The sequence below is a fragment of the Lactuca serriola genome, chromosome 9 (genome assembly GCF_051521515.1).
Source record: "Lactuca serriola cultivar US96UC23 chromosome 9, Lser_US96UC23_V15, whole genome shotgun sequence".
NCBI classification, from domain to species: Eukaryota; Viridiplantae; Streptophyta; class Magnoliopsida; order Asterales; family Asteraceae; genus Lactuca; species Lactuca serriola.
In genome coordinates this window covers 200,647,406-200,666,413 of record NC_136416.1, presented here as the reverse complement: position 1 = coordinate 200,666,413, position 19,008 = coordinate 200,647,406, and the positions used below count along the sequence as shown (strand labels likewise).

General features: G+C 36.4%; 1 pseudogene; it reads right to left on the bottom strand.

The window, feature by feature from the left end:
- Window positions 1–519: 519 nt before the first annotated feature.
- LOC145076457 (villin-3-like) lies at window positions 520–3,650 on the bottom strand (annotated as a pseudogene).
- Between the last annotated feature and the right edge of the window lie 15,358 nt (window positions 3,651–19,008).

The following is a 19,008-nucleotide window of genomic DNA, read 5'->3' as shown; positions in this document are numbered from 1 at the left end:
GAAGACGACACGCGTTTGCGTGTCGTAACCTTACGACTCGCGTGTTAATGACACGCAATGCGTATCAAGAAAGCCCCTGTCAAGAAAGGCCATGTCATAAATGAAGATGACACACATTTTTGCGTATCGTAAATTTAAATGTTTAAAAAAATAAATTTATATATTTATTAATTTTTAAATTAAATTTGCATTTAATTTCTCATAATAGAAATAAAACACCATATACAAAAAATACAACCCATTGCACAAAAATTAATGTCATACAAGATACAAAATAAAATACAATAAATAAGTAAGATAATTCATTACATAAAATGTCAAATACAAATAATCATCGGTAACTATATAACCTAATACTACATTGCTATTAAGGGACATCATCATAACTCACTGAAGGTCTTGGAACAATGCTCTCATCATTAACTCTTACACCAACCTTGCTTTAGTAGATGACTTTCACACAATCAATATTGAAATAGATGCTGCCCGGGCCACCATAGCTGCCCGAACTTTCCGAGTTCAAACTTCCATTGTTTGCTTCATCTCTGCTAACCTCTTTCTGCTTCAAGAACACAAAAGAAAATGAAACCATGAGAATATCACATGAAATTTAATACCCTCATAAAATGATATTAGGATTAAGGGAGTTGAAGGTACTTGTATTCTTCGAGGAAACAACTATCATCAAGATCATCTTCTAAATCTTTGAGTTCTTCTGTCTTGTTATCGATCCGAGATTTGGTTTTAGGTTTGGAATCTTCGTCTTCTACAGGAGTGAAGGGATCGGGTTTGAAGGCAGAGGGTTTGGGGGGTAAGTTCCTGAGTTTTCTTTGAATATCATCCCATTGAGTTGATACTCCTTCAACATCTTTGTAGACAAAGTGAAGATCAGCTTTATCACTTGGCTCCCAAGATCTCTACATGCATAAGGAATAATGGGTATTAAGACTTAAGAGATTACATAATAAAAGTTATAGAATCTGAATTACAATATAGATCATACCTTCATATATCTTTCCTGCCCATCAAAAGTCATTTGTAGTTTCAGCTGACTTCTGGTAGAAGCTAGGATTTAAAAAAAGCAATTAAGTTAGCTTTATCAAATTTAATACATGAATTTGGTAACTTTTTAAGGAAATTGATAAAATAGTAAGAACATGTGTCTCCAAAGAGCCGAAACCTCCTTCAGAATCAAGAATGTTGATTAGCCCTTCCAATCCTCCCATGAATGACTCAATGAGCGACTCAACATATAAAACTGCATCTCGACCAATTCTAGTTAACTGCATCAACCAATCAATATTCAGTAAATTTCCCTTCAAAAGATAAAATAAAATTTACATATAAAATTTAGAGTAAGTTACAATTTAGAGTGGTGTCCAGGTCAAGAGCATGATATTAACTGCATTGTCAACTGTCATTCCAGGTATAACCTTCATCAACACTTGCACAACATATTCCCTCTTGTTGTAGTTGTCATTGTGTAGCATCACTCTATATGGTGGTGCCATTTTCCTTGATTTCCTAAAAATACAAAAAAAGGTAAATCGACCTAATCTTTTACTATATGCATTTCAAACTTCATTAAAAGTGATACAATACCTCAAGTATGAACATCCCTAATTGTATGAATATTGAAAATAATACCTGGAGCATCCATCCATAACTAACTGTATGAATATTGAAAATAATACCTAATTGTATGAACATCCATCCATAACTAACTGGAGATCCTGTTTCAATATCAATTGCAAGAATAGAACAATCTGGAGAACCAGTGAGGATCACTGATGACAAAAACACACATTCAAAATCAAGTTTAAAGAAACAACAACTATGTTGCTACTGAGGGTAAAAAGTAAATTACATGGTTCAAGAGTATATAAAGTATAAGGCGGCTATTACCGCCGCTCTCTGGGACCCACGAGCTAGCATTCTTGGAGGTGGTCCATGTTGAGGAGTTTTAGGAGCAGTAGTTGATTTTGAAAAAGCAGAGGTTAAAGCTGCCATGGCTGATGCTCTTTGGGTGGCCCCACTAAGTTTATTTCCCGGGGGCTTAACATCTTGGCTCTGTTGTAATAAAATAATATGATAGGGGCCACTTAAAAGAAATTAATCCAAAAAAAAAACTTTTTATATAAGAAATACCTCTGCTACACAGCCTGAGCCGAAGAGTTGCACAGCCTTCTTGTGGAATGCATTTCCGTGAGCCTGGTTCCATTGAGAAAGAGAAAAATGAGATACAAATTAATTATTAATTATTAATACATATGTATACATACAGTAGTTTTTGCAGGATCCCATGAGAAATATGTTGTGAAGAAGCAAGGTTCGTTTCCCTCTGTTACTCTGTATAATATGACAGATGGGGACAAGGAATCCATAGATGCAGCCAACTCTACATATTTCTGAAATCAACTTATTAAAAAAACATACCAACCAATACAACGTATAATTTTGCATTTGTATAATAATTATTACTATTATTATATGTAATATCAAGACATCCTCTGGAAACAAGTCATCTTGTTTTTCCGTTGACTGTGCTAAATGACCAACCCAAACGATGACCTCAGCATGTGTATCTAATATCAAGACATCCTCTGGAAACAAGTCATCTTGTTCAAAGCTGTGAACTTCTTCAATCTCTAACTTTCCTATAGAGGAAAATAAGATGATAAAAACAGTTGGTGGATATAATCAGCAAAAATGGACATGTGAAAGATAGATGATGGTTTATGGTTTTGAAACCTTTATTGCTTATTACTTCAAACAAGTGAGGTTCACGGATGATTTCCTGTGTTACTTTGCTACTTGAGTAGCTTTGTTTTCCACCAAGTGCAAGCCAGAAAGCTAAGCTCTCTTTTCCTTCTCTAGAGAATTTTACAGGTACTCCAGACTAAAGATATAAGAAAAAAGATTTGAATAAATTATCAAGGATTGGAAAGGGGTATAAAAGTAAATAAAGATGTAAGATCAATAATTTAAAAAGCATACCTTCAAAAGTTCAACAACTTTTGCTGCTAATTGCTGCTGTTCAGGTGTACTCTGGTTTCCATACCCTCTCTACTTGTTGAGCTTTATTATTATGAACTGAAGTTCCTGATATTTCAATCAGTGCAGCAGTATCTGGACTGTAGGTCTCATCATGCAGTCCTTTCTCTGCAATGTAGTTTTTATAACCAGAGCTCAATCCACCCTAGTAAAAGTAAAACCAAATATTTACCATAGTTAACAGCCTTCTTCTAGAGCTATATCTTTTACAACTACTACAAGTGGAAGAGAGTACCTTGAGAACAACCATACGTTGAAAGATAGCAACAAATTGTGGTGCTTCTTTTCCTTGATGCATTCGACCCTACGATAAGATACTAATATTTCAAAACTAAATTTATATATAATCAGCAGTGCAACAAGTAAAAAAAAGCTATTATATTTATGGTACCTGAACAGGTTTGCGTTTCATAGAGTTGAACATTGAAGTAGTTTGTTGAACAGCTGTTTTTTAGTCCTCCTGTGATCAGACAACATAACAAGTCTTCATCCCAAATACACAATTAAAGATTTTTTTTCTTAAAAAAAAAGAAAAGAAAAGAAATAATATGGTTTTAGTTTACCTGGATGCTATCCTTCCCAATCCAACAACACATGTACCTGCTACTAGATGGAGAACCGCCGCTTCCAAAGCCAGGAAGCAAATCATCGAAACCTCTTGAACTCTTACAGACGGCACGTAGGTCAGCGACGGTGGCGGAGCGGAGAGATGGGTTGGAGGATAGCTACCGCTGCCACCAGTCTTGTCAGACACGAATACAACTTCTCCGCCATCGCGGTTGTCAAAACCGTTGTTGCTTCACAAACATAAATCATTATCTACGGACTATAATCGTGAAGAGGCGTGGCTAAAGCTGAAGGACAACCACCAACAGCGCCAGCACCTCCATAGGCGGAGCAAGAGCTTGATGGTGGAGTAGAGATAACTGGCGAGGGCTCGTTCAGATGCTGGTGGAGGCTGTTTAGGGCTTAGGGCTTGAAAGAGAAGGGGGAGAGAGAGAGAGAGAAAAATAGAGAGAGAGAGAGAGCTAGAGAGAGACAGGGGAAGACGAGCTGCTACGGACTATAATCGTGAAGAGGTGTGGCTGAAGCTGAAGGACAACCACCAGCAGCGCCAACACCTCCATAGGCGGAGCAAGAGCTTGATGGTGGAGTAGAGGTAACTGGCGAGGGCTCGTTCAGATGTTGGTGGAGGCTGTTTAGGGCTTAGGGCTTGAAAGAGAAGAGAGAGAGAGAGAGAGAGAGAGAGAGAGAGAAATAGAAGATAGAAAAAATGAGGCGGGTTTTCAAAATTTTAGGGATTTCGTTTCCCCCCTTGTCTACTAAAAGCGCGTTTCATTAAAATTATAAAGCGACAGGTACAGACGACGCGCGTTTAAGATAAAGTGCCCTCCGTGTTTTTAATTTTTTTTCTTGATACACTAAATTAAGGGCACGCAATAATGCGTGACGTGAATCCTTAAATTTTTTGGAGAGATGACACTATTTTAAGGGCACATCCTTTTGCGTATCATTAATCAGTGCGTGTCGTAAAAAGCGTGTCATTAAAGGTCTGTTTTCTAGTAGTGTTCATTTTTGTAACCTTTGCCATCTTTTATGAGTTTTAAGAAACTTAAATGTGACCTTTCATGTAACTTGAGGACAAGTTACACAAACACATTTTAGAATCATCTCTTAGATTAAAATGGATTGAAAACACATAATCAATTAACTTATCCATTAATCTAAGCAACTCATATGAACAAGATAATTAGAATCAAACTTTTTCATGTAATTAGCATAACACTTAAACTAATACAAAACATGAATCTATTGACAATTATCTTTGAAATTGGATTCGCATGAACATTACCACATCAAAAAAAAAGTTTATAAGTCCAAAAACAGCTTAGGGTAATGTTCCTAGTCCATTCTAGCCAAGGTATTCATCCTAACTAGCATAATAACATTGATTCATATGAATATATCAAGTTAGAATTACATACCTCTTTGATGTAGAATGTCTTCATGAAGCTTGAGTGCCTAGTTCCCCAAGTGTGAGACCTCAAATGGTTCACACAACACCAAATACACTTGGAATAGATTAGAGAGAAATCCACACTTCATGAAATCGGCTAGCCCTTCATTCTCACACATAGTGGCCGATTTTGTCAACAATAAGATGCTTATATAGTTAGTGACAATTAGGGTAAACCCTAATTGTCATGGCTTTCCATTTCCTTGGATCCATGGGTTCAAATATACCATGGAGCATTTTATGGGTTTTAGCCCAACTTGACAATCCATGAAGCATTAGCCCACTATACAAGTATGGATGATTTACACAATCAACCCACATATTTAATTAGTCTTCTTTTGATCACTTAATTAATCCTAGGCTAATTCTTGATCAATACTAATTAAATAACCTTATTAATATATTAGAACTTATAATATATTAACAAACCTTAAGTATTATTTCTCTCATTATAGTCTATCCAAATGCATGATGCCATGCAACCCAAATGGACCATGTCGGGTCGGGTCAAGTCTTACCAATTATAGTTATGGACTTAGACATTAATCCAACAAGTCCCCTGCCTCAAGTCGAAATACTCCTGGGCCAATCTCTCCCTCTCAACCAATGGAACATATCTCGTTCGGAACATCTCAGAGAACTGCTCCCATGATACAATAGCCCTCTGCTTCGGAGTGTAGGGTCTAGTAAACAATCTCCAACAATCCTTCGCCCCCAACCGAAGAAGGTTTAGGGCGCACTTGACCTTCTGGTCAGCTGGGCAGGAGCAAGTAAAGAAACATCCTTCAACATTGGACAACCACCTCATGGCAATGATTGGATCCTGAACCCCATTGAACACTATGGGCTTCGTATTGTCGAAGTCCCGGTACTGGAAGGCTCGCTCTCCACGAACCCTAGCGGCCGCAACGGCCATGGTAGCTGCAGCAGCAACAGCCTTAGAAAGTGCAACATAACGGTCATCAAAGTAATCAATCATGGCGGTCTTGATAGACCCAAACAACGTCAGTGTCTACCCCCGGATAGCAGTCACAACCTCAGAAGAAATCAACGCCCTAATCTCATCCTCAGTCAACCATGGCCTATCTTGGCCACTCGCTCCAACTCCTAATTCGGATCCCCTCATGAACACCATACTAAAAATAAACCAAAAAAAATCAGATAAGGCACATTTCATACCATATGAGCTATTCTAAATAACGAAACCCTAGGGGTTGTGACTTCCCTGTTATGCGTATTGGTCATGTGCTTACGGTAGTATGGGCCCATACTAGCTTCCACATCTACCTGTATTTGTCTCCAATGATCATCATAACAAACCTAACATCACACACTAGAATACGATGCATCCTATTCTCACTCCCTAGAGAAATGCTAGAAATTTCTCAAATGGTCAACTACTTACACATAACCCATCCATGGAACTTCCAACACTTTCAAGAAAAACACATCATGAGTACTACATACTCCCTAGGCTATCCTAAGATCCAGACCTCACCCTATGATCAACTGCCAAACGACCCCCATTAGTGTTGGTTAACTACTGCATGAATACGATCACATGCAACATAACTTAAATAATCTTAGATTAAAAGATTCAACCCTACGACGGTTGGACTCGGACAAGAGTTGTGTCGTAGGACCAAATCCTTCACTCTAAAATTCTTTAACCCATGCAGCATGTGACTTAACATATTCAATTAATAGTTAGTTCACACCCGAAAGAGTCCTACACCAATAAGCAAGAAAACTCTATATGAAATAAGGCATCATACATCAGACAATTCTATCATGCAATTCTTGAATATTCATATCCTACAACTAGCATGATGTTTCACCATATCATAATAAACAACTGTGTGAGTAACTTGGGATATGCTTTCTTGCTCCGGTTGATCGTACACATCGCATCCTTCCATGGTTATTTTGAAAATAATTTTGAAAACCATTTAAAAACTTTTGTAGTTCCCTAGTTTAAGTTTGTATTTACACGAATGTTCATCCAATTCTCAAACCAAGGCTCTGATACCAACTTGTAACACTCTAAAAATCAATGAAATTTAAAATTTTCAAAATCAACCATTAACCAATATTTTTACAAAAGGAATCATTGTATTAAAAGCATTATTTCAAATTAGACTTTTCCCAAGACCTAATGACATAAAAAAGGAAGTTGTGCATGATCACGCCTTTGCTTTCCCATGATCCTTAGAAGTACTAGAAACGATAAACTAAAAACTGTAAGCCAAAGCTTAGTGAGTTCCCCTAAAGAACCAACACACCACATAGCAAACAAGAATACAAATATGAGCAACCAACTTGAATGGACCGCCACGCAGGGCCTGCAACCTATCATGACCACTCTACGAGCCGCGGGCCTGACTGGACCGCCGTGTAGGGCCTATAGCCTATCCGGTCGTCCTCGGGTGTCTTGGCCTACAACACAAATCATGACCACCTCAACCTAACACAATATATAGATATATGCAACAGATAAACATAAACACAAAGTCAGCAAATCCAAACCAGGATAAATAATCTAGTGGGCCGATATTTATGCCTTCGACCCACGAGTACAATGTGGAAAACTCACCTCTCAGTTGGAATACAATCTGAATAAATCTCTGCTCTGAAATTTGGCTCAACGATCACCTAACCAAACCCAAGGACCTAATCTTAATTGACAGCTCAAAATACCCAAAATATCGCTAGGTCAAACCTGGTCAAAAATATGGTCAAAGGTCAAGGTCTATGAGTCAAATCGGTCAACTCTACTGAGTATACCGGGCGTACTCAGCTTGTATGTTGGGCGTACACGAGCCTTGATCAGGATCGGGCGGTTGACCCCTTATGCATGACGTACATAAAATTACGCACATCATACACACCGAAGTCCTTATTCCATATTAAGAGCTTAATGCGTTAAGATATTAGGTTCTAGTTGTAGATCCAAGGCCAAAATACCACTAGGAGTCATAAAGTTTCCAACTTTATGACTTTGCATGCCTATTAGGTGTTTAATACCAACAATCTTAACTTCTTAACACCTTAAGACCTTCTAGAGCATGCATAGGGAAGAACTAAAAATCAAGATCTCCTTTTTATAACTCAAGCCTCCTCATTGGGTCTAAAAGGATGAATTATTTGGTTAATAGCAAGCCATGCTCAAGAATCACAAAGGTTGGGACCAACAATGCCTAAATGAAGGAATATCTAGACCTATAAGAAAATATGATCAAGCTAGGAGCTTTTTAACTCCTGGAGGTTGCTAAAAAGGTGAGAATCCCATATCCAAACTTCTTTCAAAATCCAGTGTCCTTCTACCACTTTCTTCTTCTTCAAGGACACCATCAAAACACACAAGTGAGCTCAAGGTGTACTTTTCACATTTAGAGTTCGCTACAGGGACAATTTTTAGGTGGAGGCTGATGAGAGTGAAGGTCTTGGGGCCATAAAGGGATTTATATAGGGTGCAAACCCTCAAAACTAGGGTTTTGTTATGAATAGCGTACACGCGACGTACACGTACGAGTCCCGATTTTCTCATGCATGAGTACGTCATGTGTACACCTCGAGTACGCATGGCGCACAGACCAAATTGGCAAAAATTAAAATGTTTTAGGGTTAGAATTAAGGGTGTTACATCGTGGCAAATGATACACCACACTGTGGTATCACTTAACCACCATGTTGTGGAAAACAAGACTCTGCGCCGTGGCAGGACAAAACACTCACACAATTTCATTCAATAAACATAAGAATATAGTACCTGAAATGCGGATGTTACATCATTAAAGAGGAATCGTGAATTGTTACTTACTCTTGTACATTTGAAATTGGTCCTCTAAGGACATATTAGTGCATTTGTATGGCTAAGAAGAGGAATCGTGAATTGTTGAAATGGTTAAATCAAAAGGTGAATCATAATTCGTTCCAAAATCGAGACTTAGAGTCGTACTCCAAGATTGTAACTTGAGTGACATATCTTAAATAGGTTTATAACACTCATCAAATGTAGAGTAAAATGTTACTTACTCTTGTACATTTGAAATTGGTAAGTTGTGATGTTTTGGATAAAAAAAGACCAACTAAGACCAATTGTCAGAAGTGTTTGTCTTGATAAGAAACCGCACTAACTCTTGAATATTTATTTGTCAAGTAGGGTTTCTTGACAAAGTGAATATTATATGTCAAGAGTTTAGTGGGAGTCTTAAAGTTCTTGAAAAGTTTCAAGAACTAATCAAGAGTAAACCTATTGTTAATCACTAGCGCACGACTTGAGGTTTGTAACATATCGTGTTGACATGTTCTTGTTTCCGTGCCCATTCCAATTGAAGTTGACAATGCATGCGAGTTCTATGAGTACTCAATTGTTTGCATAACAACTTGGAAGCAATGGTAGGCCCTTGAGATGCCAGGTGTCCAGAAATTAAGATTGAACAAGTTTAGTCCATATGGGTTTGGATTTGTTAGTAATCTTGTCTTGTGATTATGGTTATGACAAATTTACATGGATAGGAACACATACACCATAAAATCTAAGTGTCATAATGTGACATCCCCATTTTCACGGCCAGAAAAGACCAATTATGTTTATGCTTTATAAAAATCAGAGTACCTCTTTTAATAAAAATGTTGCGGAATTTGTTCCCAGTAAAACATGATAAATACGTTATCAAAGCATTTCCGAAGAAAAGTATTTTTATTCATTTTAAAACATTGGGATGTCATCGTCAATACAGAAACATAAGCATAAACGGAACTTACATTTATTTACACTAGTGATCTACATCTCTTTAATCTCTCAGTGTAATGTGACTTCATATCAACACCTGTGATATAAATAAACTGAGTGGGTCAGGTTGGGAAACCTGGTGAGTACATAGGGTTTTCAACCCACAATAATATAATTATTATGTTTAAACAATCAAACAATCAACCCAATTACCCATCCTCATTATCTTCTTCACTCTTAAGGATCTATCCTAAGAGTCATCTATTCGTTTATTCCGAAGTCTCTTGCTTCCAGGGACTGACACTAAATCCATAGTTGCCAATACTCGTTCGTAAAACACTAATTCCATAGCTGCTATAGTTTATTCATCGGGTACTAAATCCATAGCTACCAGTGTTTATCTAATAGGTACTAAGTCCATAGCTACCAATTCCTATCAGGTACTAAGTCCATATCTACCAGTATTTGTCCAATAGGCACTAAGTCCATAGCTGCCAATGTTTATTAGGCACTAAGTGTATAGCTGCCAATGTTTACTCACATCATCTTTTATCTCTCATCATTCATCTACCCACGTCATACCCAACATATTCGTATATATAAAATATGTATACAGTTTAAATCATTTAAAACATGTATACAAATCTTTCACCAGCATAGATAGCAAGTATTCAGACAATATACACATATAACATGTAATTTATATTAAAATACTTCATATCTATGTGTAAGATGAAAGTAACTATGCACTCACTTGTTAAAGTGATGATTCCAAACTCGGGCAGCGCTTCGCTTTTAACGATTCTATTTTCCTTCGACGAAACCTAGTATTATTACCACTAGACTTTAGTCTATTATTCGCCGAGACTAATTAATAGTCTAGCTATTATTACTATTATATAAGCGTTAAACAATACTTATATAACTCATAATAATAGCCCAATTACTTATTATTAGTTCTTAATAACGTTAGTATAATTAAATAAAAGCTATATTAAAAATAGCGTAGGCATAGCTCACTTACAGCGGGTTTTATAGAAAATTGGGCTTTGCTTGGAGCAGCATTCCCGTGTTGAAAATCTCTTCTTCTTGGTGCCGTCGAGCACTCCGGGGCTTCCGCCTCGTGCTAGGGAGGTTCCCTAGGCTTTTCGGGGGGTTTCGGGGCTAGAGAGAGGTTCTAGAGAGAGTAAAAAGAAGAAAGAATAGGAAAGGTGTGAAGAAAATGAGGGTGAGAGAGGTTCTATTTATAGGGTGAAAATGGTTGAACTTGGTGCCACATGTCACCATCTAGTGGCAAGACTTGGGGAGAAAGCAATGGCCAAGATTGTGTCACATCACCCATTTTCGCACAGCACACTTCCGACTCTAAAGTCCGTAACTTTCACATACGACCTCCGTTTTTGACGTTCTTTATATCCATGCGTAGGTAAAAATAAGATCTATAACTTTCATTTTGACTCTGTCGGCTAATTCTCAACCAATCTTAAATTTAACAGTACGAGGAGATTATATTGTTAAATGTCCGTGTAAAATTCATAACTTCTACATACGGACTCTGTTTCCGTCTGTCTTTTCACCGTTGAGTTCCTATTAATGAGATCTTAAATTCTCATTTAGGTCGCATAGGCCACAAATTGCTCCATTTAAAATTCGAGTTTCGAGTTGTGCACTGCTAAGCCAAATCTTAGAAAATTCTTAACTTCCTCACACGAAGTCAGATTTGGGCGTTCTTTTTTTGTGCATTCTCGGTTTAACGAATACTACAAATTTTATTTAGATCACTAAGGCTAAAAATTCATTTATCAAAAATTCACTATTTACGTCTCCCAGTGTCATGTCGGTTCCGTCGTGAAACTTCGACGAGTCATAACTTCTTCGTTATAACTTGGATTTCGGCGTTCTTTATATGTACGGAAACCTTGTAACGTATCCTACAACTTGGTTAAGATTATTTATTCTAAATAATATTTTGCTGAAAAGTCATTTTCGACCCTTATTATCTCCAAATTGACTAGCCCGGATCTACAGGCATTACACATAAGGTTTCTATCCAATTCAAGAAAATGATTGTGAGGAAACGCTTTAACTAAGTAGATTTTAAGGAGATAGCAATTGTGATATTTGCATTCGCAAATTGGATTATGATTACGACATACCTCTTCATAGTTTGAATTGTGAGAAATGGAAAAAGGTCTAAATAGTTGAGACTTATTGTTGTAAGTTCTAAAATTGTTTAGACACACATGTGAGCTATCTAAGTAAAAGTTGAGAAGCCTAGATAAAGTCTTATCGAAGCATTTTGTATCAGAAATTTGAACTTTGGTAAGAAAGTCAACAAATATTGATTTCTAGAAGTCCAATTGATTTTTAGAAGTCCAATTGATTTATGGGTACAAGTTAGCAATGTTAATTATAGAAAACAAAACTTTCAATTTGCAAAGTTGTAGAGGTTGAAAAGTTGTTTTAGTATAATTAAGGGAGAGGAATCCATACTTCATTTTGAATCTAAAAGCTTAGATTGAGATTTTAATTGAATTTAGTCATGGACATATGTGAATGTTATGTTGAAATGATTCAACATAAGGAAACTATATATGTGGAAATATTATAGCGGAAGACTAGTAAAGTATCATGTCTTTATGTGAGACATTATGAATCGTATTCTATATGTTTCGAATATAGGATCGATTACATAAGCTATAATATTATTCTGTTCTAATTTTCCATATGCCTAGGGCATTAAGTGGGAAAAGGGACTAGAACGAGATATGACTAAAATGGTTAAGCAATTGTCGAGGATAACCTAAGGTTTACCAAATATTGGTTGCTCATGGACAGTTAGAAGTAAAGTGTAAATTTTGGAAGGACCACATTTACATACCCTAAGTAGAGGTAACTCTTGTTCAGAAGTGACAGTAAAAATGGGAATATGCAAATGTTACCATAAGTGGAAGTTAATAATAAAATCTATGTAAGATTAGAAAACTTAATGCAAGAAGGATGTTCATAGGAATGTATTTTGAATATGAGACTTTGTTTCCATGGAATTTCTCTCCATTGGAATACTTTTTAATGTCCGTTGCCAAGTATCTATGACTTTTGTGCATAGTCATTACAAGAGGATCATTGCATATAAGTTTAGAATCTAACATATTTTAGCAAATGGGATGAATTTGGTATTCTTACATTTACGATAAGGAGTTGGAATTGTGAAATGAGCATCATTGAAATGTTGTCCATTGATCTATTTTACAAAGAGGGGACTGTAGGAAAACGTAGTGTGCATGCTTGGAGCATGGCATAAATATTGTATTAATTCAAGTATTAAGTTGATTAATCGAAACATTATACAATGAATAATGTGTAATCAATAAGGTGACTAAATAAAAGGTGTTTTATTTATATTCATAAGTTCTGAGACCATATTGGATTCGTTTATTTTTGTGTTTCACTTTGCATGTTTTGACTTCCAGAATAATAAGATTATTCAAACTATCCACATTCGATCATACTTTGGAAGTAGGTATTGAAGCAAGACTATCATGAATCTGATTGTAGATTGTCTAGGTGTTTTAAACATAACACAAGTTTGCTGCAGTGTTCATAAGTACTCCTAGAATAAGATTCGAGTATTGGATTAAACCCACGCTCATCTAAATTACTTCATGGATTTTATCATAAGTGATTAGTGAGACGATAATATCTTATATTCTTGAAACGGAGACATATAGTTGCAGTTTACAAGTCGGTTGCACATTGATGATATGTAAACGCATCAGTAACTTGGTGTTATAAAACATATCATTGTGTGTAATTTGATGATTAAATAGAGTAAGCATGTGAGTCAAAGTTTATCCGTTCCTTTTATCCTTAGAGGGATAAAAGCGATATCGGTGGGCCCCTCGATGATTTAGTGATGACAACCCTAAGCGCTTGGCCAAGCCTGGATTAATTTAATTTGTTCAATTAGCCAGTCGTCATAAATCGGAAATCGGGAAACAACACATGGACAAAGATAATGATTATAATCCATGTCTCATGTCCATATGATATCTAGAACGGAGGAATATATGATCCCTTATCTAATGGACGCGTCACTGACTAGGTTAGAGTTCGACATCAACTTTTAAGAGTTACAATTGCTAGTCAGGATTTTAAAGTCATACTTGTAATAATAGTTATTAGACTTATCCAAGTAGGAAACTGTTGGATTAGGTGTCTAAGCCCTTAACTATAATTGGTATGTACTTGACCCAAGAGTAGCATGGTCCATTTCGGGTTGCATATCACCAGGACAATTTGATAGGATGGATATTTGAGTAAGAGGTTATTTATGATTTACTAATATATTATAAGTATAATATATTAATAGAGAAATCATATTATTTAATTAGTATGATCAAGAATTAATTTGGAATTAATTTAGTGATCAAAAGAGACTAATTAAATTAACGAGGATTGATTATGTAAATCAGTGATATATATATATATATATATATATATATATATATATATATGTGTGATCCATATCTCATGTGGGCTAACTCTTCATAGATAAACCCTAATCCATACACTAATCTCTCTCTCTCTCTCTCTCTCTCTCTATATATATATATATATATATATATATATATATATATATATATTGTTTGGGCTATTGATCCATGATGGGATAAGTTTATGTAAGTATCCATGAAGAGTTAGCCCACATGAGATATGGATCATAACCTAAGTGTATGGATTAGGGTTTATCCATGACTCTTGGAATCCTACACTATATATATGTTATCCCATAGCCTAAAATCGGACACTAGTGTTCTTGGAGTTCATATAGTCGATTTTGTGCCTAGTAACCTCTCTCTCAAGTCCTCCGTTTTTTCATGGTGTGTTGTGAACCGTTTGAGGCATCATACTTGGGGTGCTAAGCTCCTAAAGGCAAAATACATCAAGCTACAACAAAGAGGTAATCATCTAATCTATTTTTATGATTCAAGTATCAAATTGTATGCTAGTTGTTTGTGACAACCCGAAATTTTCATTCGTACAAACTCTATGGTCAAGCACTTCAAATAAAAGTCAAATACATTTCTGATAATTGTTAGCCATTTTAAGGTTCGTTTTGGGTGTTTTTAGTATTTATTCTACAAACGAACGAATGAAAGGAAGTACTTTCTCGGGTCTTGGAGTAGCAAAATCACACTTAGCACCATAATAAGGAGTTCACGGCCAAACTTTTGGAGTTTGGGTCGTAAACACTTATGTGGCCATGAACTCATGCCTTAGGCATGAGTTTACTCCCCATTTCTTTCATTTCTCAACATCCACTCTCAAGAACACTCACCATTCTCTCTCAAGTAGTATCCCGTTCTTCACCCGATCTTCCGAAAACATAAGTGTTTCTTGACTTGATTTATTGTTATAACCTAACATCTAGTTGTTATATATCATTTCATCCATTCATTCTTGATTTTCACTTAGATCTTCAAGTGTTCTTCAAAACACCAAGAACACACACTAGTGTTCTTGGACCTTAAACACCCAATCAAGATTCTATCTTGTAAGTACATTTGTCCTAGCTTCTTGTGTGCTTAATATGAACTTGTTTACACCTGAAAACACCAAGAAACATAAGATCAAAGGAGTTTACCGCCAATGGATGTTCTTGGGTCGTAAACCCTTCTAAGTGGGGTTAAATGAACCCTAGTCCCTTCCTAAGCCTTGGATGCTAGTCTTGATCCTTCCTTGAAGTGAGTAGGACCTTAAACAACAAAGAAACCATGTCCCCATAAGCATTTATGGCCGTAAACACATAAGGAAATGGTCCTTAGTTCGTAAACTCTACAAAGTGGTGATATTGTGCCCCTAATGCTTCCTAAGGCTTGGACTTGATCAATAGATGCTCAATCTTGACTTATAAGACCTTAAACCACCAAATGAAAATAAGTACCATGAGTTTACGGCCGTAAACTCATGGGGGAAATGACCTTGGGCCGTAAACTCCATAAGGAGTGGTCCTTGGGCCATAAACTTCAATGCCCTGCCATTCAACCTTTAGATGCAACCCTTTGGTACCTATAACACTTGAATCAAAGTGTTTCCATGTCCTAGGGCGTCTTAACTTGGTTAATTAGTTGTAAAATGACTAATTGGATACATATATGTTTAATTATATGTTAACTAGGATCATTGTGTGTGTTAAAGTCTTCACTTGACACCTAGCACCTTGTCCAACAGTTACGTACAACCCACTCACTACAGGTGAGTTGATACCCCTTAATTAACCTTTATTATGTTTTTAAATGCTTTTATGGGGGGGGGGGGGGCGGGAATACAAGTTCAATTATACTATTTATTATATCAATCACATGTGATTAATAACTAGCATACCAGTGGATTTACTATGCTTTAGACTGTCTTGTCAACAAAACTACTTCAAAATGATTTCCAAATACTTTTACATGTTAAACTCTTTATAAAACTTAGTTTTAGTTTCCAATTCATTACTTTCAAAACTCTTTAAACTTATATACTATCAAATCATGTCCAATACATATATGGTTATATAAGTAAGGTTTGAAGGACTTAGGACTGATAATACACTATATTTCTTGTTCCTTGTTTGGTTGTGGACTTAGAGTCCCCTATTGTTTGTCCGAGTGTCGTTTGATCCTTAGTTATATATCATGTGTATATGTATAGACATAAAAGCTTTCTGTCTTATTTCAATACACTCAGCTATATAAATGATCTTACTAGTAAACTATAATAGGTATAGTTTGGTGATATACTACTTACTACTTCTAGTACAATGTAACATACAGTGAGTCAGTACATACATGAGTCAATACATACTGCAAACAATACACTACACTATACAACTGAACACACTATAATGAGAGTCAGAGAGAACATACACTAATACATACTATTCATACACACTACATAGTACACTAGAGAACTCACTATGATGAGGATCAGGAAAGACATACACTACACTATTACATACACTATATACACACTATGCAATAAATGTGAGGCACTACTTCGGGGCACGACATCTCTGTCATGGCTCGTCTTGTATCCAGAGTCTCCTGAAGGGAGAGCATGAATTCGTGTACAGATCTATACTGGACTGACCGTCCTACACCTTGCTGCTAGCTACAGTGGGACCTGCAGGTCTTCGGGTGATGAATGTCATAACATCTCGACGTCTTCAAGCATCGTGTTTCACTAGGTCGATCAAGGATGGTTATAATTACATCACATTAGACCTTAATTTAACAATTGATTTAAGGTAGTTAATACAATAGTCGTGATAATATTATTATACTACAATACTTCATCATTTTCCCTTTACATCTACTTTGTGATCTTGTCACATAAAGAGTAATGTAAAAACTATATTTTCTAATAATAGTCACGCTTGGGAAAGATACATACTTTTACAATGAACAAAACATACATTTCACTTGATGACTTGGTAGAAGGCTACTTTTAATGGAAAACATAGGGTTTTCTAGGAAATACAAATAGTCACTACAAACATTTTTCATACAAAACATGACACTAAATACTTATGGACTCACCAGCTTTTATGCTGATAAAATCTTTCAAAATAACTTGTATTCTCAGGTCATCAGTAGACAAGTACCGATGCCAACTTTTGAGAAGATGAAGCATTTTCAAGACTCGTCTTTTATTTTGATTCATATTTTTGGTGTCTATAACTGTACAGAACACACTTGTATTAAAATACATTATTAATGCAATGGATGATGTTGTTTATTTGTTTACTATATTTATGTGTTGTGATACTATACATGACATCCTCCGCCCCAGAACGTTTCTGTCGTTCTTTGTTTTGGGGTGTGACAAATTGGTATCAGAGCATTGTTTATAGTGAATTGAGTATATCAACCCATAAAAGATATAGTAACTATAAACATAATGGGATTAAAATACTCTGACCAAGAGTTTATACTTTTAAATAATAAAATATTTAACTAAGTATACATACCTGCATTCATACTAAAATCAGTGTCACTAGGGCAGAACAAAAGTATTACGATTGTTGAATGTCACAAGTAGGCTTGGTGATGTATGGTCAGTTTTGGGAGTGCATAGCCTGATCAACTATGCTGGTCCGAGAAGTGATTAGCATATGCCCAGGAATGGTTGTGATATGGCAACAAGTCTAAAAACTTACCAACACTACTATAATGAAAACATTAGAACAGAACATAAACCTAAAATACTATAGGAGTATTTTGTGTTATTATAATTACTTGTCTGAGAACTAAAAGGGTCTTTATTTTAGGTCAATAGTTGCTAAGTGGATACGCTGAGGTTATGTGTATCTAGGATGTCATAGACTCAGAATCTGTGATCTTTTCTTTACTCCCTGTTCCTTTTTTGGTTGTGGGTTTAGAGTTAGGGTCACTAATTCGAAGGTCTATCATGTTTTGAATACATATAACTGGTATGTACTATGCAAGTATTGAAGTAATTGATAAATATTTTATTATAATTATCTTGAGCAGTATGTCTATATGTATAAGATTCTTATACCCCTTTTCTCGCATAGATATCATGGCTGGATTCCATCCTCCTGGCGACCCGTACTTCCCAAATCAAGGCAATGCTGGATGGCTTGACTATGAGCCGGAAGATGACCATCCAATCCCTTTGGATGATCACCTCGCAGAAGGCTTCTTAGATGGTTCCGACTCCGAGCCAGAAGTCAACAACCTACCCCAAGAGGGTGGCTCAACTGACCGAGTCTTGCCTGTCATGGTCCGCAGGATTGCTCGGAATATCAAGCAAGGTCGAGCAGCCATCGGCCGAATCGTGGAGATTGATTCCAACTCTGGTGTCAACACGCTCCGTGTCCGCCGTCTTGAATAAGATATGGAAAGGACCAGGAAAACCAATGAGACTCTGTAGCAATAGCTGGCTGCTTCCCGAGCTGAAGTCATAGAACTTCGAGTTCGCTAGAGGGCTCATGAGCGACACCTTCAAGAAGTGGTTCGCCAACTGGCAGATCTGAGGGTTCGCCCGAGGAATTCCCATGGCCATTAGAAGATGTTTAGTACATCTTTTCTTTTGACTCAAGGAATAGCCTTCTTAACTATGCTCTATGAAGCTTTTGTCTGTAAAATATTCCAACTTTCCAAGTACTCTAACTAGGAATCTAAGAACTGTC